This window comes from Narcine bancroftii, chromosome 6 (genome assembly GCF_036971445.1).
Source record: "Narcine bancroftii isolate sNarBan1 chromosome 6, sNarBan1.hap1, whole genome shotgun sequence".
Lineage (NCBI taxonomy): Eukaryota > Metazoa > Chordata > Chondrichthyes > Torpediniformes > Narcinidae > Narcine > Narcine bancroftii.
The window spans coordinates 250,397,343-250,421,462 of record NC_091474.1 but is presented as its reverse complement, the minus strand read 5'-3'; the positions used below and the strand labels follow the sequence as shown (position 1 = coordinate 250,421,462).

At 41.0% G+C, this 24,120-nt stretch overlaps 1 protein-coding gene across 3 annotated transcripts in view; it reads left to right on the top strand.

The window, feature by feature from the left end:
- The window catches only part of tjap1 (tight junction associated protein 1 (peripheral)), a 220,193-nt gene that overhangs the window by 52,084 nt on the left and 143,989 nt on the right, over nt 1-24,120 (top strand). The window contains exon 2 of one of the 3 annotated variants that reach the window (XM_069887923.1): nt 5,717-5,810. The exons of the other annotated variants lie outside the window; for them this stretch is intronic. The gene's annotated coding sequence lies outside the window, so the exon portion shown is untranslated. The remainder of the gene's footprint in view (nt 1-5,716; nt 5,811-24,120) is intronic. 3 annotated transcript variants of the gene reach the window in all.

Sequence of the window (24,120 nt, the reverse complement as noted above, 5' to 3'; positions counted from 1 at the left end):
CGTCCACAGTCTTCTGTATACTCCCTACTAACCAACCAGGTACCCCCCACATGCCCCACTGTAAATAGGGAGGCTGCAGCGGGATTGCAGCAGGAGTAGAACAGCCATAACAACAGCTGCCTACATCCCCTTTCTTGAGCTGGCCCCCACACATATTGTATTCCACATTTACATATATCAAACCAACAGCAACTAAGCAAAATATATACACATGTCTGCCTTAGTCCTGATATCACAGGTTAGGCCTGCTAACATGCCCCGCCCACGTCTTATAGAATCCTTCTTTGGAAGTTGAGGCTTACCGCATCTCCACCGGAAAATCGCCCTCGTTTGCGGTTGTTAGGATGCTGTCTGCGTTGCTCATGACTTCCTCTGGAACAGAGACGGGGCTCCCTATTATTTCTGGGTCCTCTGGGTCTCTATATTCATCTGAAAATATTGGTTCTTTGACTGGGAGGAGTGCCTTCTATTCCTCCAATATGTTTTTCCCCCTGACTTGATGAGGTATGACCTTGGCTTGTGCACTCTGTTACACAACGCCTTGGCGGTTGTACCCTTCTGGAGTCTGGAGTTGAACCACCTGCCCTTCAGCAAGGGGTGTCAGTGGCCTGGTTGACCTATCGTAACATTTTTTTCTGTGTAAGGTGTTTGCCTAGTAGCTGAGCATTAATGACGTGAGGCTCCGAGAGTTTCTTAGCTACCAGACGAGTCGTCCTGGTCTGGAGGGACATCAAATGCTGCACCGGCAAGCCCAAGGTGTTATCCCAAGGGACATTTCTCAGGTTCAGTAAACTGAGGAAGTTATCTGCTTTGTCTCTGTAACAGCGCTCCATGAGTTGCTTCGCGCTTCTTACAGCTCTTTCGGCAAGCCCAATGGACTGAGGATATTCCGGGCCACTAGTAATGTGCTTGAAATCCCATGAGGAGGCAAAATCGTGGAACTTCTGACTAGCGAACTGGCCACCTTTGTTGGACAGGAGTAGGTGTGGTGCTCCATGTATTGAGAAATGGTGACTCAGTTTCTTGATCACTGCTTCTGAAGTGGTAGTTTTCAGTAAGTCTATTTCAAACCAGCCAGAATATGAGTCGGTGTATATCGGGTAGTGCTGTCCATGCCACTTGAAAATATCCATTGCCACTGTGGACCATGGTAAGGTGGGCACTGGGTGTGGCCTGGTACGGTTGCAAACTGCTCACGACTGGACTTCCTCATCTATCTGGTTGGACATTCCTGGCCAGAAAGCTATGTCCATCACCCGGCATTTTGTTGCATCCATGCCTGGGTGTCCTCTGTGTAAGATTTCCGCATACAGTTTTTGTAGTGCAGTGGGGATGACCACTCTTTGGCCTTTCCTGATGGTTCCCTTGTCAATGATCAGTTCGTCCTGATAGGGAAAGAGTGGCTGTATGGCAAGTGGAAAAGTGCACTGTTTATTTGACCAGCTGCCTGAAATTAACCTGCCCAGGGAGCTTAGAGTCCTGTCATCTGCAGTGTGCTGCCGTAGCTCATCGAGACAGGCTGAGGGGATTATGGCTTATTGTTATGACATTAAAGGTGTCTTCTTCCTCAGCTTGTTGGGTAGTGCCCTTTCTAGGAGCTCGTGAAAGGGCATCGGCTAGGTGCATCTCTTTGCCACATCCGTGGATTAGATAGGTGCATCTCTTTGCACATCCATGGATTAGAGTGATGCTGTACTTTTGCAGACGAAGCATCATTCGTGGAAGTCTCGCTGGTGCTGCATGGATAGGTTTGTTGATGATTGTTACCAAGGGCAAATGGTCACTTTTGACAGTAATCGGCCTTCCATATGTATAGTCATTAAATTTGGAGCAGGCAAACACTAATGCTAAAAGCTCCTTCTCAATTTGGGTGAACCTCGTCTCCGTGTCTGTTAGAGATATGGATGCATATGCCACTGGTTTTCCATCCTGTAGACATGCCGCACCTAGGCTCTACTGTGAAGCAGGTTAGCAGCACGGGTCAGCGCACTTCGAAGTAGGAGAGGTCAGGGGGGCAGGACATGTGCCACTTGAAGGCCGCAAACGCATCCTATTGCTGCTGGTGCCAAATCCACTCTGTTTCCTTGTGGGTCAACTGTTGGAGATGAACTGTTAATTCACTGGCATTGGGAATGAACATTCCCAGATAGTTCACCATGCCCAGGAATCTTTGGAGAGGCCCCATGTCTGTGGGTGCTGGCATCTCGCTGATGGCCTTTGTTTTTGAAGGGTCCGCTTTTAGTCCCCTATTGGTGAATGCGTGACCCACGTACGTGACTTGGTCGAGGCTGAACCTGCATTTATCAGGATTGAGCCTCAGATTTACCTCTCGTGCCCGGTCGAGGACCCTTTGCAGATTCTTGTCATGTTCTTGACCAGTACGTCCACCAGTACGTCGTCAACAATGATGGCACAAGAATACTCTGCAAATATTTGCTCCATAGTCCTTTGAAACACCTCACTTGCCGAATTGATACTGAATGGCATTCTCCGGAACCTGTACCGGCTGAATGCTGTGCTGAAAGTGGTCAGTAGGGACGAATGACGATCCAGCGATATCTGGCAGAATGAGTTCCTCACATCTAGAACTGAGAACACTGTTGAGCCAGCCATCTGTACAGCCACTTCCTCTACCGTCCGCGTAGGGTGATGCTGTGTTAAGGTCTCATGGATAGATACAGATGCAAATTTCCTGTCTGTCCTTTTTGGTAGCCACCATGGACAAGAACCATTCAGTGGTTCCGAAACTGATGTTACGACACCCAATTCTTCCATTCTGTCCAGCTTTCATGGCCACGGGAATGCGGTGTGCTGGTCAAACTATGGGTTTCACCTCTGGGTTGAGCCGCATGGAATATGTCACTGGGAGCCTTCCCAGCTCGTCTGTGATAAGTTCACTATATTCTGGGAAAACATGAAAAATCATCCTCAGCCAGATTTACCTGATGGATGTCAGCGCCAAAGTAAAGGAGTCCCATTTCCATGCACGCAGTGAGGCCAAGCAGAGGCTTGACATCCTTCTCTACTACAAAGAAAGGTAGCACTTGTATCTGGCATCACAAATGTACAGTGCCAATGGTAGGGATTTTACTGCCTCCATAAGCCACTAAGCTTGTAGATTTGGCACATGGTTGTACTCGTTCCTTGTCTTTTTGTTGTTGGAAAATTTTCACTGGAATCCCGTTGCACTTTACATAAATGTCTATTTTCATCTGGCCATTTTGCCATTTACCTCCATGGACATGAATGCCTCATTATTCCTTCTGATGTGGGCCGTCGTTCCTAAAGACACTCCGTCGACCTGGTATTCGTCATCTGGGTCACCCTCTCCGTCTCTGTACTCTGGCTCCAGTAGATTGACCGTCCTCCTGGGTTCGGTCTGCACAGAAGCTCACTGCCTGGACCTACAACACCTGCTATAGTGGTTTCGTCTGCCACAGTTTAGATACTGTCAGGCACATCTCCCATTTTGGAAAGTGGTTTCCCCTTCAGTTGCCACACCCAATCCTTGGCATGGAGCAGCCTGTCTGGGGAACTGAGCATCCTCTTCGATCCTCTGGCCACTGTCTATTTGCCGGTCTGGCTTGTACCCCAATGCTTGCGGTAGGGTGCTATAAAGCAGTCAGTTTTCTGCTGTTCTCCTCAGTAGCTTCATAGGTAAGGCACATTGCAATGGCCATCTGCAAAGTTAGGTTGCCTTCTCGCAGTAGTGACCTTCTCATGCGGTCGTCACGGATTCCGCCTATCATACAGTCTCCAATCAGTTCATCATTAAGCATGCCAAAGTCGCAGGTTTTGGCTTCAATTTTTAGGTTGCTCACATATGAGTGTACAGACTCGCCAGGGTTCTGGTCCCTTTTATTAAATTTGTGTCTCTCCAATGTTATTTTCTTCTGAGGGTTGTACATCTCCCTAAACTTTCATTTAAGGCATTCTGGATCCTCCCTCATTTCGGCTGCACGGATCACGAGATTCCCCTCACGCACTTTACCTGCGTAGACAAAGGCCCTCTCCCTTTCAATGGCCTTTGTGCCTGCTAAATTTTACAAGATGTATGCTCTGGTACTTGCAGGCTTTTATCACTGTGTGCTGCTGCTATTAAAATATCATATTCCTGTTCAAATATGTGCCAGTTCTCAGCCACGTTTCCTTCAAACACCATGGGTTCGGGCCGTCTAAACACGCCGGCCATTTTGAGGTTTCACAAATGTGGTTTGAATTACTCACTGTCGTACTTTTTCAGTTGTGAGGCTTCACTTCTGACATCATGTTCATTATTTTGCTTAAAATAATGAGTAGAGTCGTTAGATGCAGTGACCCACAACAAATGCTTTACTGAACAAGATAAACATATTTACAACATTGGGAAGGAGGGAGAGTTGCAGCTTGCGTCCACAGTCTTCCGTATACTCCCTACTAACCAACCAGGTACCCCCCACAAGCGCAGTACCCCACTGTAAATAGGGAGGCTGCAGCACGATTGCAGCAGGAGTAGAACAGCCTTAACAACAGCTGCCTATATAAACATCCTTCCACATTATTTTGTTTTTTTTCCAAAGAACATCTACTCCCAGTTTACTCTCCTCATTTCCTGCCTAATCCCATCGTAATTAGCCCTTCCCCAATTAAACACTTTACAATTTTGCCTACTCCTGCCCTTATCCGTAGCAATGCTAAGGGTGAAGGAGTTTTAAATGATATGCTTTCCCACCGAGAGGTCTGTCACCTGACCAGGTTCATTATGCAGTACTAGATCTTCTCTAGTTGGCTTTATCGTCAGAGTGTCAGGAATCCTTCTCGGACACACCTGACAAATTCTGCATCGAGTTTACCAATTTACTAATTAGAAAATTTACAAATTTACATTTACTAATCTTTGATTCTGCTCTAACTAATACATTTAGGTTTAATCACTTTACCATATGTATAGAATAAAATTGTTAAAACACTATTTGCTCAGGTCAGTTTTGCTGTATCCATTAGCACAATATCTTTCTGCATTTTACTCCTTTGTTTATATTCCTTCCTTCCAAATACCAGAATCAGAGTCCTTTCAGAGGAAGTTTTACAAATCCAGCTAATCCATGCCAGCCAAGTTGTCTCCTTTGAACGTTTCCTATCCATGAACCTGTCTCAATGTCTTTTGAACTTTGCCTTTTACCCAGCTTCTACCACTTTCTCTAGCAGCTTATTTCACATATCCATCACCCTCTGTGTGACGAGGTGCCCCATAAGTCCCTTTTAAAATATTTTCCCTCTCATCTTAAATCTGTGCCCTCTAGTTTTAGACTCTCCTACTGTGGGAAAAAGAAAAAGTCCCTGCCTATCCAACCTCAAGCCCTTCAGTCCTGGCAGCATCCTCGTGACTCTTTTCTACAATCTTTCCATCTTAATGACATCCTTCCTATAAATGTGTAATCTGAACTACCCAAAGTACTCCAAATGTGGTCTTACCAATATCTGATATAGTTTTAAGACGAGATCCTAACTCCAGCACACAATACCTTTAATGATAAAGGCAAGCTTCCCAAATGCTTTTGTTGCGGAGTCCAGAGGACCCCAAAAACTAGCAGCAGTAGAAATGCTCCACAATACAGGGTTACTTCAACACAAGTTGCTTTTAATTATATTTGAACAAGAAAACAGAATTAAACTTTAACTTATTACTTAACCTTCTTTCTTTCTTTCTTTCTTTGGCTTGGCTTCGTGGACGAAGATTTATGGAAGGGTATGTCCACGTTTGCTGCAGGCTCGTTGGTGATTGACAAGTCCGATGCGGGACAGGCAGGCACGGTTGCAGCGGAAAATTGGTGGGTTGGGGTTGGGTGTTGGGTTTTTCCTCCTTTGTCTTTTGTCAGTGAGCTGGGCTCTGCGGTCTTCTTCAAAGGAGGTTGCTGCCCTCCGAACTGTGAGGCCTACTTAACTACTTAATCCCCCCTCTAATACTAAGCGCAGGTGTGTGTAATGTATATTTAAGATTAGAAAAGTTCTTTGGATCACAATCCAATCTCACTGGTTGCAGGCAATTCTTGTACTGTGCACAGAAGTTAGCATTAACAAAGTTCACCAGTCTTTGGTGCTTAACAGGCAAATGGTTACCACTCAGGAGGGTCCTTGCTGGTTTTCAGAGAGACATTCCTTTTCCAGGACATCCGTAACTGATTCCTTCTCAATCAGTCTTGCTGATGAAACTTGCCCCCTTCAGGGTTTTAAGGGTTCTCCAGATGATCCTCTTTCTTTCAGGTCACCTTTCAGACTGCCAGCCTTCTCCTTTGACCAGGCAGCCTTCCAAAGTTTGCCAGCTTGTCTTTGTGGAACTGATTTCTATGACTCTCCTCTCTGTTTCGCTCCCTCCCTCTCTGAGAGCAAAACTGTTCTCCTCTGCCTGCAAAGATCACTACAGATTACTACAGCATACCATTCTATTCCAAATGATCTAATCTTTTGGACAGACCTTCCATATGGGACCTCATCAAAGGCCTTGTGAAAATGGAGCCTTTTAATGACTTTTGCAAAAAAAACCTCTCCATCAAATTTGTGACACTTTATTTTCCCCCATACAAAGCCATTCTGTCTTTTTCTAATTGGTCTTTGCCTACTCAAACTCTAGTAAATTACCCACCACAGACATCATTTCTCTGGCTTGTACATGCAGCCTTAAATACAAAACATGGGTCACCCTCCAGACCTTCCGATACCTCACCCATGTCTGACATTGATGCAAATATCTGTGCCAGAGCCCCAGCAATTTCTTAATGTTCGACCTACACTTGGCCAGGCCTTGGGATAATTGCCAGTATCTCTTGCATTTTGTAAATTTTCCAATTCTTCACCACTCATTTGCTATAATTCCTTAGCTTCCATGACCTAGCTTTTGTTCATTTTCTTTTTAAATGTAGCAGGGCTGATTAGAAAGTTTGCCCATGTTCCAGAAATTTTGCACAGGGAGGAAGGTTTCAACAGGATAGTTGACATTTTCACCCTGGGGTAAAAAAAACGGTCTACTTCCACTTCTAATAATTTTATACTTCAATCGGATCACCTCTCTGCCTCCAGTGCTCCAGAGAAAATAATCCAAGTTTGCACAATCTCCTCTTTTAGCTTAATATGCTTCGAATGGCTGAAGAGTGAGTGCAGAGGCGGGGTTTCAGATTTTTGGATCATTGGGAAAGGATTATGACCTGGACACCTGAACTCAAGAGGGACCAATACCCTTGTGAACTAATTTGCTGGAGCTGTTGGGGAGGGTTTGATTTATGGTGGGATGGGGACCACAGAGTTAGGCCACTGAATAGAGCAGTTGGTGGAAAGGTAGATGCAATGTGAAGTGAGATAGTGAGGAAAGACAGGCAGAGGATGAGCCATCAACGGGTGGGTTGAAATGTGTTACTTTAATGTGGGAAGTAATAAGAATAAGGATGTTGAACTTAAAGCATGAATCAGTACATGGAATTATGATGTTGTTGCCATTACAGAGATTCAGTTGTTGCAAGGGCAGGATTGACTTTAGAATCAGAATTTATTGTCATGAACCTGTCGTGAAGTTTGTTGTTTTGCAGCAGCTTTCATAGTGCAAGTATTGCTATAAATTATATTTCAAAATAAATAAATTAGTGCAAAAATTAGCGAATCTGAGTAGGGTCTGTGGTTCATTGTCCATTCAGAAATCTGATGGCAGTGTGAAGTTGTTTGTTGCACTCAATAAATACATTTAAGGCTGCTCTCTTAAGACACTACCTCTTGTAGATTTCCTTGATGGAGTGAAGACTGAAGGCTTTTAGTATGCTGGCCTTTATAAATTAAAGCATAGAATACAGGAGTTGGGAGGTACAAGGCATTGGAGAGGCCAAATTTGGAAAACTGTGTGCAGTTCTGGTCATCCACAAGGTGTGGAGAGTGCAGAGATTAACAAAAATGTTACCTGGGTTTCAGAATCTAGATTACAAAGAAAGATTGAGCAAATTAGGTCTTTATTCCTTGGTGTGAAGGTTGAAGGGGGAATTGAAGATTATGAGAGGGGTAGATAGAATTGATGTGGATGGGCTTTTTCCCTTGAGGGTAGGAGAGATTGAAACAAGAGGTCATAAGTTAAGAGTTAAGGAGGAAAAGTTTAGAGGTAACATGAGGGGGAACTTCTTCACTCAGAGAGTGGTGGCTATATGGAATGAGCTTCCAGGAGAAGTAGTGGGGGCAGTGTCCATTTTGTCATTTAAGGAAAAATTGGATAGGTTTATAGATGGGAGGGGATTGGAGGGTTCGGTGCGGACTGGAAGGGCTGAGATGGCCTGTTTCAGTGTTGTAATTGTTATTTTTGAATTATTATTTTTGAATTTACCATTATCTGCTGAATCTTCCATTGCTGTTCCTTTGTTAGTTCATAACGAGGTCAATCATCGGGTACCATCACTCTGGAGTTCTTGGTATATGTTCTTGGCAAAGATGTGGTAAATAGTTGTGGTCTTTGTTCCAGGAGAGGTGAATCTAAAATTAAGCAAAGGGTTAAGTGGAGAGGATTGAAAATGAAACTGATAGGCACTTTTTTCACATAAAGGGCAGAAGGTGTGTGGAAACAGCTGGTGATATTGAAGGAGAGTGACATCCAACTCGTGTACTCAATTCCCTGACCGATGAAGGCACGTATGCCAAATGCTGCCTTCATCAACCTGTCAACCAGTGCTGCCACTTTCAGGCAACTATGTACCTGCACAGCAATGCTGGAGGAACTCAGCAACCAGAGAGACCTCTCGGTTGGTCTCCCTTTTTCACAATTCACCGTGCAAGACTTGCCCTGATTTGATTTATTAAAATTCAACTATTCATGCTTGTATGAATTAAATTCCGGAGTCCATTTCCTCAGTTGATCTCAATCTCATTGTAATCCTTCATAGCCTTCTCCATTATGCACTATCCAACCAATTGTTGTTTCACCGACAGAGTTATTAACCTTGTTCCCAAAAACTTTCCATAGCTACATGGAGGAGAGCAGTTCCAACATCAAGAAGTTCAAAATCATCTGACAGAGTAGAATGGAATTATTTATTCAAAGTATTGCAAAAATTCGGTTTACCAGAGAAGTATATTAATTGGATTAAAGCATTATATAAGGGACCATTGGCGAAAGTGACAGTAAATGGATACATATCAAAGCAATTTAACTTAAGCAGGTCAACACGGCAGGAATGCCCACTATCACCTTTATTGTTCGCGTTAGCTATAGAACCACTAGCAGAATTGATAAGAACAGAAAATAATATAAAAGGGATAAAATAAGAAGTTCAAAATCATCCAGGACAAAGAGGTTCATTTGATTGACACCTCAACCCCTACCCTCAACATTTATTCTCTACATCATTGGTTTACATTGTGTACCCTCTCCAAAATGCACCGAGGCTGTTTGAAAGACTTTGCAAGGCCAGATAATCTAGGAGCAACTTTGTGTTTCAAATTTGTACCTTAGTCCAGTTTTATTTTTTGGAAAAGGCATTGTAGGGTTTGATATCAATAGTTAGTTTGGTGTCAGTGCTTGATTGTCAAATTTTTGGTTGAGGTTCAAGTTACATGTTGCTGAGGCCGGGCATTTTGCATTTCTAGCACATTATATTTTTAAATTTTGAAAATTTAGACATACAGAATGGTAACAAGCCACTCAATTGACCTTCAACCCCCACCCCCCCCCCAAACATGTTTTGAAGGGTGAGAGGAAACTAGAACACTCAGAGGAAACCTATGAAGACACAGGGAGAATGTACAGACAGCACAGGATTTGAACCCCAATCTGATCACTGGCGCTGTAACAGCGTTGCACTAACCGTGCCACCCTGTTGAAATCACCGTCACCCTTATTCAAACAGCTTGCAGAATCATTTATAAATAAACATGTTGGTTTAATAGCTAAGATATTGTATCATGGAGACAACCTAACTACTTTTCTTCTCCCCCCCCCTCACTATTTTTCTCCGTCCCCTCCCATTACTGCACTACAGCATCAACTGATTTTGTATGTTCAACTTGGATTATTGGAACCCACAATCTTCTGACATGCAAAAATACTGCGTACTGAACGGCCCAAAATGTGCAGGGGGAAAAAATGTACATCTCATTTCGCCATTAATGCATTTAGTCCCTTCTGCTGTTCCAGCTGAATTGCCAAACCCATGTGACAGGCCAATTGCAGAATGAAAAAAAATAGCTGCCGAGCTGTGGGAATCACTGGGAGCATGACACATTTATTTATTTTTTATCCTTGAAGGATAAAACAAAATGAAGTAATTTGGCTGGAAAAGAGCTATTTTGGCTAATCCTGTCTCCCAGCACTTTGCTCTGTCGGCTTTTCATGTGCTCCTTGACAACATTTGACGTCGCAAGAGTTAGATTAATGACACAAAGTGAGTTTAATTAGTCTCACATTTGTCCACTGAGTGGGCAGAAATTGTATGCTTGAATTACAGTCTATAATAGGATTGTGATTGAACTCAAAAGTTGACAACCGCTACATTATAGTCCTTCTGGGATCTAGGAATTTAATATTGTGCTTTAACCAAAGTTAATCCCTTCATATCTGTAGTCACATAATCCTTTGGCCCCCAAGTGCTTGTTGAAATATAAATTCTGTAAGTTAGTGACTTACCGAATGACACACTTGTGGGGTGGCTGCATCGACTCTCAGGAGACTGAGAGTATTTCATTAATTTAGCAAGCAGCGTGATTAATTGTCTCGGTCTCTGGTTTGTTAGGCAGGCAGCTGACAAGTAGAGTGTACCATCGTTGTGACCTCTGGTTTCAAGCTGATGGAAGTACAGTATATTTACGTGCAAGACAAGGTCACGCTTAATGAAGCTTATTTAATATGGTCCATGATTCAGATGATTGGTCATAGATTTAGCTACTGTCACCTGTCTGATGACCCTGTAATCTGATAAATGAAAATACTTTTTTAGAAATTTTTGATTTAATTTGCAAGGTAAAGAAAAAAAATAAGGGCAGAAAATTGCCCTCAGTGTCACAGTAACCTCTTCACACTAATTATAAACTCGGTAATTTTTAGGAGCCAAGTTTGCATCATTATGAGATCAGTAGTTATGTCATTCTAATGCTTAAGCTGTCAGCCAGAACGGAGCTTTAAAAAACAATATTGCTCCATGTCTGATACATTGTGCTCTAGTGGTCAGTGATGTGTGCATTAGTCTTTAACAAATGGCGATATTGAGAACAGTAGAAGCTCAGGAGGCTACAGATGCTGGAGAAAAGACAAACTGCTCGTGGAACCCAGCATCTGTGGAGGGAAAAGGAATTGGCGATTTTAGTTATTTTGCACTAGAACCCTGATAACGTACAAGCCTGATAACCGTTTGGCAATGCGCAGAGTTGACCTGCTGATTAATCAATATGCACAGCTACAAAACAGCAATGGGGCCAGACTAATGTTCAATGGTACAACAGTAGACATGTATGCAAAATCCTTCCGAGAGTGTGGCAACCAGAACTGCACACACTAGTCCAGATGCAATCATTCCAGGGTTTTGTAGAGCTGCAGTATAAGATCTTAACTTGTATATTCATTGCCTTGACCTATGAATGCAAGTATACTAAACATTTTCCTCACTACCCTATATATGTTATAGGTTTGCAGCCCAGAGTCTATGTACATCAATGCTCCTAATGTCCCTGTCATTTACTGATGCATGTCCTCCCAGAATTTGGCCTCCCGAAATGTTTTACATCACAAATGTCTGAATTAAATTTAATCTGCTGCAACTCCATCCAGTCTCCAGCTAATCTGTTGTACCTATGAACAACTTTCAACTCCACCATAACCATCTGCATTCTTATTCATGTATAAATGATCACTAATTCCCGTACGGCAATACATATTATAGATTTCCAGTTAAAAAAACACCCTCTGCCGCCTGTCACCAAGCCAACTTTAAGATCATAAGACCATGAGACATAGGGGCAGAAATAGGCTTTTCAGCCCATCGAGTCTGCCCCACCATTTAATCATGAGCTGATCCATTTCCCACTCAGCTCCACTGCCCAGCCTTCTCTCCATAGCCTTTGATGCCTGGCCATCAAGAACCTATCCATATTTGTCTTAAATACACCCAATGACTTATCCTCCACAATTGCCTATGGCAACAAATTCCACAGATTTATCCCCCTCTGTTTGAAGAAATTCATGCACATTTCTGTTCTAAGTGGACACCCTTCAATCCTGAAGTTGTGCCCTTTTGACCTGGACTCTCCCACCATGGGAAATAACCTTTCTACATCTCCTCTGTCCATGCCTTTCTACATTCAAAATTCTTCAATGAGATCTCCCCCACCAATTCTCCTAAATTCCAACGACTACCTGTCAAATGCTCCTCATATGATAATGATTTTATTCCCAGAATCATCCTAGTGAACCGCATTCCAACATCAGCACATCCTTTCTTAAATAAGGAGCCCAAAACTGCTCACGATATTCTGTGAAGTTTCACCAGTGCCTCATAAAGCCTTAACATCACATCCCTGCTCTTGTATTCTATTCCTCTTGAAATCAATTTTGAATTCAATTCACTAACATGTCTCAGGTCATTTGTGGATTGATTTTTTGAATCAGCCCACCTGGTGATACCTTGCCAAAGCCTTACTGAAGTTCACATAAACTACATCTATTGCACTGCCTTTTTTGGGGAAATTTTTATTTAAAAAATTTCCATACATTTAATAATATGAGTACAAAATATAGCAATCAAATATTAATATCCAATCTCTTACATGATGATATAAATCCTGGCCCCCTTCCCCCAACTAAACTAACCCCAAAGGAAAAAGAGAAAGGAAAAGAAAAAGAAAGAAGTGAAAAACTAAGAAAGCAAAAGAAAAGTAAGAGACTTGAATAAAAACCTGGTTGCCATAAGCTCCCCTTACCTCACGGAATTAATCATTTATAACATAATATTTAAAGGAGGTTAACAAAGTTCAAGGCTCGAGGAAAAGGTCTATATATCAATTCCCTCAATTCTTAAGTACGGACGCCAAATTTTCAAAAATACAACATTATTTATTTCTCAAATTATAAGTAATCTTCCCCAAAGGGACTCAGCCATGCATTTCTGCATTCCAATGTTCCATACCAAAATGGGTATCTGATTTCCATGTCACTGCTATACATTTTTTTGCTTCAGCTAAAGCAATCTTTAAAAATTGTTTTTTGATATGTAGATGGTTTCAGTTTTGGTCTTATCCCATCAATACTATCTAATAAAAATAACATTGGAGTTTGTGGAAATTTAATTCCCATAACCTGTTCTAATTAAAATGCCAGATTTGATCAAAAGGGTCTCACTTTGGAGCAAGACCAAGTAGAATGTGTGTTTAAAAAAAAAAAAAAAAGTACCTACCCCCGACGACATTTAAAACACTGATCAGATAAATTTCCTTTCAGTTTATTTAGGTTTTGTGGAGTGGGATATAATTGATGTAAAAAAAATTCTATTGAACTAGCCTATAATTTAACATTTATAGTATTTTTATACAGGGTATTATCCAGACACAACTCTGACCAATTTACTTCATCAAATAACATTTTAATCTGTCTCCCAATGTTGTATTCCCTGTTTAATAATTCCCTTCTGCAATAAATTTAATATATCTACTACGTATCAATATTTATACATTGCCACATTTCAGTAATGACATTGTTGGACCCAGTTTATCTCTCAAATAAGCCTGTAATTGATAACAAAAAAGGGTATTTATTTTGTATCTCATTTATTTTGTAATTGATCAAATATCATTAAACATCTACCTACATAGCAATCTATATATTTAAATATATTTCCTTTCCAAAACCAAATATTCAAAAATTGGTTATCCAGTTAAAATGAAATAAGTTGGTTTTGCATCAAAGGCATTTTAGCCTGAATTTAATCATTTAATTTATTTCAAAATGTAAATAAATGCTTCAGCAGAGGTGCTTCCCTTTCCCAAGATAATTACTTCACTTTCCTTTTGTATATAAAATCTTCTGATTTCTTCTATTTTAATCATGATGGTATTTCTTTCTCATTGAAAAAGGTTAAAATCCAAATGAGCTGTTTTATAGTAATTTCTAAAATTTAGTAATTGCAAACCTCCTAACTCAAATTTCCAAGTCAATTTATCTAAAGAAACTCTCGACATCCAATGAAGATTTCTAATATATTTATTTAATTCTTGAAAAAACTTTTGTGGTATCATTATTGGCAATGTTTGAACCCTAGGAAATATATTCATTTTAACACAATTAACCCTACTCAATAATATAATTGGCAACATCTTCCACTTGTTCGAGTGCTCACCGATTTTCTTGAGTAAAGGTACATAATTTGGTTTATATATATTCTCTATTATCTACCCGTATACCTAAATATTTTATCCCATTCACCGGCCATTTAAATTGAGTAACTCATTGACATTGAGTGTAATCCCCTATCGTAAGGGGCATAATTTTACATTTATCCCATTTTACTTTATAACCCGAAACCTTACCATATTCCTTCAATCTCACATATAATTTACGTAAGGAACCTATTGGATCTGTCAAGTAAATCAAAACATCATCAGCGAAAAGATTAATTTTATATTCTTGATTAACCTTAAACCCTTTAATATCTGGATCAGCTCATATTAATTCTACAAGAGGTTACTGCACTGCCTTCATCAAGTTTTTTTAGTTAGCTCCTCCGAAAAGTCAGACTTGAGTTACACAATCTTCCCTACATAAAACGCTGCTGACCCTTCCTCTCCTTGCCTTTTAATCTGTCCCTCAGAATTATCTGCAATAATTTCCCTACCACTAATGTAAGACTCACTGACTTACTTTCCAGGATCATCTCTACTATCCTTTTAGAACAAAGGGACAACATTAACTCCAGTATATCCTTCCATCTTGCACAGGCAGCCCACATTTATGACAGTTTGGGCAATGGAAATTCATCCTTATGGAATCACAAATCACAACCAAAATATCAGGGAGCAACAAGAGAGTGCAGATGCTGGTATCTGGAGCCAAAAATAATCTCAGCGGGTTAAGCAGATTCAGTCTTGGTGCTTTAAAAAATTCACTCAATTTAAACCCCTTGCACTCTAGCTATTCCACCCAGTACTGGGAAATACTCCTTTGAGTACAACCACAATGTCAGTAGTGCACCATCTTTTTCAATCCTCTTCCTGATTAGCTCTTGGCTCATTTGTTTACCTGAGGTTCCTTGCAAGAAAGTAAATGCAATGCTTCACTTCTTGTATGTGTTTTCTCTTCTCACTGGACTTACCTATTCTATTTGCTGACTACTGGACTCCCCTTCTGGTCCCACCCCACTGCCTCACTAATTTAAATCTTCCTGAATAGCACTAGCAAACTTCACAGCAAGGATGTTGGTTTCCACCATGTTCAGGTGCAACCTATTCCGTCTTGCACAGGCTACCCCCGCCCAATGATCCAAAAACTTGAAGCTCTCCCTCCTCTATCAACTCTAGCCACATATTCATCTTTCCTATCTTTCTCATTCTATTCTCACTGATTACAACCCTCGAGGTTCTGCTTTAAAATGTTACCACCTAACACCTTAAATTCCTTTTGCATCTCTTCTTACCCATATCTAGTACCCAGTTAGGCTCTAGCCTCTGGCTGCTCACCCTCCCCTTTCAGAATATTGTATTAATTTAATTTAATTTAAGCATACAGCCCTGTAACAGCCACTTCCAGCCCTTAACCCTCTGCTGCCCAAATATCCCAATTAATCTAAAACCCTCGTACATTTTGAAGGGTGGGAGGAAACTAGAGTACCTGGAAGAAACCCACGCAGACACTGGGGTACAAACTCCATGCAGAAAGAACCGGTTTCAAAACCAAGTCGCTGGCACTATAATAATGTTGTACTAACTGTGGCCCCCCCCACTGTATAAATTCTGATTGATTCATCCTTGACCCTTGCACCTGGGAGGCAAGATGGCATTCTGGAGTTTTGTTCATGGCTTCAGATGCACTTGTCTGCCCCCCTGACTCCTGAGTGCCCTGCCATTACTGATCGTGCAGACTTTTCCCTCCTGTACAACAGAGCCAGTTGTGACGTCACCAATTTGGCTGCTGCTGCTTTCCTCAAAGGACAGAACATAGTAAATCTGGAATTTGTTGCCACAGTCAGTTGTGGAGGCCAGCACATTGTGTGTATTTAAGGCAGAATTGATAGGTTATGGGGAGATGGCCAGGCAATGGAGCTGTGGAAAAATGGACCAGCTCATGATTAAATGGGGGGAAAACTCTAGGGACTGATTAGCCAATTTTTGCTCCTGTGCCTTATGGTCTTATGTCTTTCTTTTCCCCACCGCCCCCCCCCCCCCCCCCCGATCCCTGCCAAAGTAGTATACTATTTGAGAGGGAAATCACCATAGGAGACTGTAGCACAGCCTGCCTGATGGTCGCCCATCCAATATCCAGCTGATAATGAGGCTCCTATCTGCAACACTTTGTCTCCTATATTTGAGAAGGCAAGTCGAAAGGTCATTTAATAAATATGTACTGGAAATATTTAGTTGGATATAAATTGATGTCAGATTTGTGTGAGTCATTCAAGGATAATGTGGTGAGTATTGTGACAGATTACATCGTATTTTATATTGTATATAGATATGTTTTTGAAGGAGGTAGATTGTGGGAGTAGTGTAGGTCACAAACACAAACACTTGACAAAACAGATCTCATTTAAAATGCCAGAGCTTTACTGAAAGTGAGTCATGCAGGCACTGGGAGCTTTTGCAAAGACAATAAAACAAGGAAACTGCTTTGCTAAAAAAATTCAAAAGCAAGTGTAAATGGATTATTGTTTTGAAAGCAACAGATCAACGGACTCAGAAGTTTGGGTCCGGTGCCACAATCTGTCTGGATGCAGTTTGCTGTTCTAACAAGGTCATGTGGTTTTGCAAGTAGAGAGAGAGCGAGAGAGAGTAAGGAGACCAAACAGGTTTTATCTGAGAGAGAGAGAAAGAGAGAGAGAGAGAGAGAGGGGGGGGGGGGGGAAACTAGTGCAGTTTGCTGTTCTAAGAAGGTCATGTGGTTTTACAAGTAGAGAGAGAGAGAGAGAGAGAGAGTAAGGAGACCAAACAGGTTTTATCTGAGAGAGAGAGAGAGAGGTGGGGGGGGGAAACTAGTTTTTGCAGTCAGGGCAAGCTGGCAGCTTGTTGAAACCCCATTTTGAAGACAGGTTGTGAGTTCTGAGTTCAACCTGTTCTAAACCCTTGTGGTCCATTCAAGAAGAAATGGCTGGCTAGAGTGTTTCACCTGAAATAAGGGAAACAAAAGGAACTCTCTGGTGACCTGCAGAAGAAGAGGTTATCATTTGGAAAACCCTGATGGGGCAAGTTTCTTTGACAAGACACTGAAGTGGCTGATCAAAGGGAATCAGTTTGTATGTGTCCAATGAGCAATGAATCTCTCTCTGAAACCAACGAGAACCTTCCTGAACAGTATCAAATTACTTTTAAACACCAGAGCTTGCTGAAAATTCATAAATGTTAAATTCTGTGCACAGTATAAGAATTGCCTGATACTGGTGAACTTCAAGGAGTGAGGAGTGAGATTAGATTGTGAATCAAAGAACTTTTCTGAACTTATACATATTGCATACATGTGCGCTTAGAATTAGAATGGGGTTAAGTTAATAGAAATAAGTTAAAATTTGATCCTGTTTTTATGTTTAAAGAAAATTTAAAACGTAACTTTTGTTTAAATAACCATTCTTCTTGGTGAATTTCTATTGCTGCTGGATTTTGGGGTCCTCTGGGCCAGTAACATTATATTCCATGAAGCAAAAAACCAAAGCATCCAATTCTGGACCCCCCTGCGTATCAACGGGCCTCAGACTGCTGATTTAATATTTCTGTATACAGTATTGGTTATTTAATGCATTGGAAGATTTTGTGGAGAAATATTGGGAATGGGCAGGATATTTTCTGAGAAAAGGTTAAACAGCTTGACTTGTAAATACTGGGCAGGTGACTTGATTGGCTCAAGAAATAAATGTGGATGTTGCATAAATACAACACCTGTAACTTGTTACAAAAAATTCCCTAAATCCACCCAATAAGATCTTATCTTAGGACAAGACCAAGTTGAATGCAAAAAAAGTTCCTACATCTTCACCACACCTAAAACATTGATCTGATAAATCTGATTTCAATCTATTCAATTTCTGTGATGGAAGATAAAACTGATGTAGAAAATTAATCTGAATTAATACGTTTATAGTATTAATCATATAGTCCTTACATAGATCTGCCCATCTTTTTTCATCAGTTACAATGTTCAAATCTAGTTCCCACCTCTATCTGGATTTATGAACTCCACACTTAGGAGTTCCTACTTGTAGTAAAGAATATATCATATTTCATAACAATTCCTTTCCTAACAAGAAATTCTACTTCAGTACAGAAAGGCTGGTCCTAATTTATTCCTCAAATATGCTCTTAATTGAAAATAACAAAAAATAATGTTTTGACTTGTTCCATATTTATTTCTCAATTGCTCAAATAACATTAATTGATCCCTTTTGTAACAATCTTCAACATTTATAATACCTTAATGAAAACAAATATCCAAAAATTGATTATTTTTTGAAAATGATAAAAGAGAATTTTGAATAAAAAGCATTTTAGGCAATATACAGCCTCTTGCACTAATTTCATAATTTATTTTATTCCAAATATTAATCAAATGTTTCATCAATGGTGTTTCTTATTCACCAACCATCATTTTTGCATCCCATTTTTATATATACATTCTTCTGCTTTTTCTCTCTCCTATTTTATTTGGTTCTATTTTAACTCATGCTGGCTTTTCTTCTGTGGGAAAAAAAGAAGTGAGAAATCTCATTTGTGCCGCTCGGTAATAATTTTTGAAATTAGGAAGCTGTAAACCTCCCAATTCATATTTCTATGTTAATTTCTCTATAGAAACTCTTAACATTTTACCTTTCCAAAGGAATTTCCTTACATATTTATTACAATTCCTTACATTTTCAATTCTTGAAAAGAAAATGAGGTATTGAAATAGGTAATGTTTGAAAAAGATATTGTAATCTTGGAAATGTATTCATCTTAATACAATTAACCCTTCCCACTAAAGTTATAGATAAGTTAATCCATTTTTAAAAAAAAACCTCCTCCATCTTTTTAAGTAATGATAAATAATTCAATTTATATAAATTTTTCAGATTATTTGTATGAATGTCTCAATATTTAATACCCTCTTTTGGCCATTTAAACTGGGTGTCTCTGGCTTTGAGTATAATCACCTTCTGTTAATGGCATAATTTCACGTTTATTCCAATTTATTTTATAACTGAAAACTGTTCTGTATTCTTCCAATATAACATATAATTTTCATAAAGATGTCTTGGGATCAAATATATTAAAACATCATTTGCAAATAAGCTAATTTTATGGTCATCTACCCTAAATCCTTTAATATCAAAATCACTCCAAATTGCTTCAGCAAGTGGCTCTATAGCAGTGGTTTTCAACCTTTTTTTGCTTTAGGCCCCACTTTAATTAAAAAAAAAACATACGTCCCACCATTAGTGGAAAAAAGTTATATATTCAAAAGAAGCTTTAATTAAATAATTTACTGCAAGTGTAGCTAGCTGCTACAAGCTATGGCTCTACAGAGCCTACAACGTAGGAGAGGATATAGCTGTATGCAGGTTAGTTCGGAAAGAACACGCTGTGCCCAGAAAGAACGACACAAACCCAATTTAAGTGTAGTTAACAATGAGCTTTATTGGGCTCACAGCCCTGCTTTTATTTTCACGGCTGAGGGGTGTGGTTAAAGCCCCCTCAGTGCTGATTGGTGCATTTGCGATCTGCTTTCCTTGATAGGCCAGTTTGGCTCCTTTAGTTGTGGCCAATTGGAGGGCAGCGCTGCGGGCCTCGTGCAGCCTGCTGAATCATTGCGTTCGTCCTTCATTTTGTGAGACATCCTGAGGGGGCTGCGAGGGGCCGCCACACAAGTGTATTTCAATGCAATTAAGGCCAGGAATACACTGGAAAACATATTTCATATTCAACTACTATTTCAATACATTAACTATCTCAAACACAGATTCAACAATTGTCACTTCAGTGGGAACCTTGCCCCTGGCACTGGCTGCAGAATTTTTTGATTTGAGGGACTAATTTTGTTAGTTTCAACTTTAAATCTCCATGTTATGTAATTTTCATCGGTTTCTCTCAGCTTGTAGTGTTATGGGCCCAAGGACCCCAAAACCAAGCAGCAATAGAAATTCACCAAGACAAATGGTTACTTAAACAAAAGTTACTTTTAATTTTCTTTAAACATAAAAACAAGATCAAATTTTAATTTATTACTATTAACTTAACCCCTTTCTAATTCTAACCGCAAATGTATGTAATGTTTATTATTTCAGAAAAGTTCTTTGATTCACAGTCCAATCTCGCTTCTCACTCCTCCAAGTGCATCATTATCAGGCAATTCTACTCTGTGCACAAAATTTAACATTTATGAATTTTCACCAGGCTTTGGTGCTTGAAAGGAAGGTTCTCGTTGGTTTTCAAAGAGAGATTCGTTGCTCGTTGGACACACACAAACTGAATTACTTCCATCAGCCATTTCAGCATCTTGCTGAAGAAACTTGCCCCATCAGGGTATTTCTTTTCGATCTTGATAGACAGCCACATCATCATTCTTTTCACTTTGAACAGAGTTTTCACAGATTCATCTTGTTGTAACTCAGTTAACTCCTTTTGGTGTTGCGCTGGAACTTGAGTCCACCAGTAAGGGCTGAGTTAACCAAGAGGGAAAATCAACTGCAGTAGTGATTGTTTCCTCTTTGGCTTGGCTTCGCGGACGAAGATTTATGGAGGGGGTAAAAGTCCACGTCAGCTGCAGGCTCGTTTGTGGCTGACAAGTCTGATGCGAGACAGGCAGACACGGTTGCAGCAGCTGCAGGGGAAAATTGGTTGGTTGGGGTTGGGTGTTGGGTTTTTCCTCCTTTGCCTTTCGTCAGTGAGGTGGGCTCTGCGGTCTTCTTCAAAGGAGGTTGCTGCCCGCCAAACTGTGAGGCGCCAAGATGCACGGTTTGAGGCGATATCAGCCCACTGGCGGTGGTCAATGTGGCAGGCACCAAGAGATTTCTTTAGGCAGTCCTTGTACCTTTTCTTTGGTGCACCTCTGTCACGGTGGCCAGTGGAGAGCTCGCCATATAACACGATCTTGGGAAGGCGATGGTCCTCCATTCTGGAGACGTGACCCACCCAGCGCAGCTGGATCTTCAGCAGCGTGGACTCGATGCTGTTGACCTCTGCCATCACGAGTACTTCGACGTTAGGGATGAAAGCGCTCCAATGGATGTTGAGGATGGAGCGGAGACAACGCTGGTGGAAGCGTTCTAGGAGCCGTAGGTGATGCCGGTAGAGGACCCATGATTCGGAGCCGAACAGGAGTGTGGGTATGACAACGGCTCTGTATACGCTTATCTTTGTGAGGTTTTTCAGTTGGTTGTTTTTGCAGACTCTTTTGTGTAGTCTTCCAAAGGCGCTATTTGCCTTGGCGAGTCTGTTGTCTATCTCATTGTCGATCCTTGCATCTGATGAAATGGTGCAGCCGAGATAGGTAAACTGGTTGACCGTTTTGAGTTTTGTGTGCCCGATGGAGATGTGGGGGGGCTGGTAGTCATGGTGGGGAGCTGGCTGATGGAGGACCTCAGTTTTCTTCAGGCTGACTTCCAGGCCAAACACTTTGGCAGTTTCCGCAAAGCAGGACGTCAAGCGCTGAAGAGCTTGTCACATGTCCATGCGACTCCCCCTTCAAAACAAGCGTTGCATCACCCTCATCAGTGTCTATGCTTCAACCCTCCAGGCGGAACCAGCGGAAAAGGACAAGTTCTACACCGACCTGCGCAACCTCATCCAACGCACCCCTACAGCCGACAAGGTTGTCATCCTTGGCGACTTCAGCGCTCGCGTCGGCAAAGACTCAGAAACCTGGCCAGGAATCCTGGGCAAGCATGGCGTCGGCAAGTGCAACGACAATGGGCGCCTCCTGTTGGAGCTCTGCGCAGAACAGCGACTTGTCATTACAAACACCCTTTTTCAGCAGAGGGACAGCCTTAAGACTACCTGGATGCATCCCCGATCCAAACACTGGCACCTCCTGGACAAGTGACAAACGAGATGTGCTCCACACCAGGGTCATGCCCAGCGCAGAATGCCACACTGACCACCGGCTGGTTCGCTGCAAGCTCAACCTTCACTTCAAGCCAAAGCCCAGGAACAGTAAAGCCCCCAGAAAGAGGTTCAATGTTGGAAACCTGCAGTCAGACGAAGCGAGAGGAAACTTCCAGGCAAACCTCAAAGCAAAGCTCGACGATGCAACCCGCCTCACGGACCCGTCCCCTGAAACCCTCTGGGATCAGTTGAAGACTACCATACTGCAATCCACTGAAGAGGTACTGGGCTTCTCCTCCAGGAAAAACAAGGACTGGTTTGACGATTGTTTCCTAATGATTCACAAAACAACATCTCTTCTTTGAAACTCTTCCTGATCAATGTGTCTCACGTATGCCAATAACAGAGCCTCACTGTCCCGGACAGTAGATTCATCCAGTTGTATTGAGAACTTTCATGATTTCAACTTCTCAATTTCAACATCTTGACCCATGTCTTCTATTCTATTGCAGACAGATGGCGGATTCAATGGTATTGCTTGAACATTTTTATCACCCTTTTGGAGAACTGTTTTGAGATGCGATGATATTGCAACTTTAATCAGTTCCTCCCCAATCGTACGATTCTTCCCGTGTTTTCCTATCAGCAGAGAAATTTCATAAGGGTGCATTTCAGGGCTGTAGTTTGCGAGCTCCCTGAAACATATTAATCAATGTTTTATTATGTTTTAAAATTGAAAAATATAATAAAAGTAATGATTGAATCAAAGGAAGAAATACTGACCCTAAAAAAAATGAAAAAAATCCATTAGTGCCGTTTCTGACATTTTTTCTCGCAGAGAGTGCATCAAAACTGCACTACCCTTGTGCTTTACTTTCTGGGGTCCCTATTTTTTCCTGAGTTTTGGCATCCCCCTCAGGCTGGCGCCTGGGGAGACCACCCTCACACCCCCATCAATACGCTAGTGCACAAAGAGACATACAGGTGCAAGTCTCACTCACTATTGAACTGAAAAGGTCAAGGGATATGGATGGAGACATGATTGTTGCGATAATTTGGAATCCTCATGGCCAATTTGGAATGGATGATGATAAGAATGGTCAGAAAAAGTATAATTTTAATGTTAACCAAGGATAACAGTTAAAATAAAAGAAACAACAGAGAAACATTGGAAGAGCAAAATCACATTATGAAAATAAAAAGAACCAAGTGATTTAACTTGGAAGTGACCACAATTGTGATGTACTGAGTGTGTTGCTGAGTCACATCTTTCACACCAACATAACGAGTTTATTTTTTCAAACCAACTTTTTAATTAGTTCCCAAAATATTCCTATGCCCCACTAAAATATTCTTAAGACCCACGCCCCACCAAAATAATCCCATACCCCACCATGAGAATCTATGTTTTATAGCTAAAATAAACAAAGCTGGAGATAAGGGTTAGGGTTAGATATGGTGCAGATATTTGTCCATTAGTCACTACTTTAACTTTACGATTATTATACAAAGCCCTAATCCGATTTACAAAAGTCAATCCAAAACCAAATTTTTCCAACACCTTTCCAGTCTATCAAACACTTTTTCTGCATCCAGAGCCACTGCAACATTCAAATCTCTCTTTTTGTGCTAGATGACTTATACTAAGTAATCTGGGTACATTTTCAGACGACCGTCTTTTTTTCAAAACTTGTCTGATCCATATTTATTAATTTAGGCAACAATTTAATCATTCTATTTGCCAAAATTTTTGCAATAGTTTTATAATCCACATTTAATAATGAAATAGGTTTATAAGAGTTAGGTATGGAGTTTAAAAGTAGTAATAAGTGTTAGGTTGCGAGGTGAAAAGAAGGATTACTGCCTGTGCCACTCGACAATGAGAGCAAGAAAATAGAATGAGGTGGAGGATAAATG